The sequence below is a fragment of the Colobus angolensis genome, unplaced genomic scaffold, assembly GCF_000951035.1.
Source record: "Colobus angolensis palliatus isolate OR3802 unplaced genomic scaffold, Cang.pa_1.0 Scaffold370, whole genome shotgun sequence".
Lineage (NCBI taxonomy): Eukaryota > Metazoa > Chordata > Mammalia > Primates > Cercopithecidae > Colobus > Colobus angolensis.
This window is the reverse complement of record NW_012117044.1, coordinates 1,114,075-1,116,076: the sequence shown is the minus strand read 5'-3', so window position 1 is coordinate 1,116,076 and position 2,002 is coordinate 1,114,075.

The window sequence follows — 2,002 nt, the reverse complement described above, 5'->3', positions numbered from 1 at the left end:
GCAAAATATATGAACACAGAAGAAAACATACACGTGCACATGGACACACACACACACTCTAGAGGGTTTCAGGCAGCTCCAGCAGCTGGAAGATAAGACTGCTCTAGATAAGTCTCTTGAAACTGTGATAAATTAAAAAATAACGCAGACCAACCCGGTCCTTGGGGAGCTCCTGCTAGTGCTCAGTCCCCATTGCACTAGCACCTGACTCCTGTGTTCCTGCCCTCGCCTCCAGCCCAGTTCAGGCTGCTTCCCACTTTTCTGAATGCCACCACAGACTCAGGGTGTCAGATGTGCTGGGGGAAAGCAAGCACTTACATTTTGGAAATAAGAAATCTTTTTCTCAGGCTTCAGGATTAATGGTATAAGGGTTTCTGCATTCCAGCTGCTACACTGGGTCTCTGGCAGGCCAGCTGTTCTCTGCTCTAATGGAAAACATAACTAAGTAGTCATTTCAATGTGTAAGAAGTTCAGCAGAATTGTTGCAGCTATCACCATAAATCAGAAATGACTTTCTTTAGGGACTTGATTGCCACTTGATTTAGCATTTCCTGGCACCTTGCCTATTATAGAATGAAGCCACGATTGCTTCCTATACAGAATGTTATCTGTAAAACATCTCACCAGAAGCCCATAGACGCTGACCAGCCTATAAGTTTTGATAATCTCTGACTGGCCTTGGTATTGAGAATAAATTTGACAATGGGGCCCGTTGTTAAATTGGACAATATATTTCATGGAACAGCTTCCAAATGAAAATGGGTTCATACAGTTTTTTACACATCGTTTGTTCCAGAAAAAGGAAAAATGGACTCTTTTCAAGTGAGAAAATACAGCAAAATATTCAAACTATGAAATCTGAGAAATTATCCTAAGCAAACTCCACACCGACATGGTCTGTTACTGTATGAACAGGGAAATGTAAATCGGCTGAGGGAAGGGTAGGGTGACAGCCACATTATGGAAATGTCAAGAGTTCCCTTAGCTTAGTTCCTTACATGTAAAGGAGGAACGCTGTAGTTTGGAAGGTCTAGAAGGCTCTCTCCAATGCCCCCTAGCTTTTCCTGGCATGTGCGCTGTCCGGAAGAGAGGCCCAGAGGGGAAGAGGGAGGCTGTAGGATTTGTAGGTAGAAATTCTGTCTTTCACAAAGCCAGGGAGTCACTAACCCCAGCTGACACTTGTCATCGGCTGTGAGCCAAGAACAGGCCAAGAACAGGAGTGACCCTCGCTGGTGCTCAGCAGAGAACAAGGACACTTCTGGGAAACTCCCAATGCCTTCCAAATTGAGAAAATAACCAAGGGCAGAGACGCTCGGCACAGGCGGTCTTAGAACGGCTCACTTCCTGGCTCCCGGGGCTGCTGAATCATCACAGGGAACTGAGAACTCCATCTTCTTCCCTGTCTCTTCCCTTGACTCGGAATAACTCAGACCGGGATCTCAACTACTGGTTCTGGACAAACATTGGACACCCTCTGTAATGTCGAACACACAGAGGAAAATCACCAGGAGAATGAGAAGGTAGCACAGTTCAAAAAGAAGAAGCACTCTGAAGAATCAGGGATAATATTTTCCTATAAAATATAGTTTCTGCAAGAGATGGGAAAATTTTGAGAACACTTCTGATTTGTGTTTCCAATAAACTTCAAATGAGCATTTCTTCTATGAAATTCGAGTAGAGAACCATAAAGAAAAAAAACCAAACAGGGTAGGGAAGGCTGTGAGAGGATTTAAAAAATGTTCGTTTCAGAAATGGAAACGGGGAAGGGGAGAGCAAAATGCACCTTTCAGTAGAAAAGGTTTTATAAGAGAGAAGTCAAATTTGACATCACAGACTTCAGAGGAAGAGGATAAGAGAATGTTAATGAGAGAAAATATAGCAAAGGCATGGGCTGAGATACATTTAATTTATAAATATTAGGCATTTCAGAGAAAGAACCTCCAAAAGTGGAGCTATTATTAAAGAACTATTTGGTGGAAATTTCCCAAACTAAAGAAACACT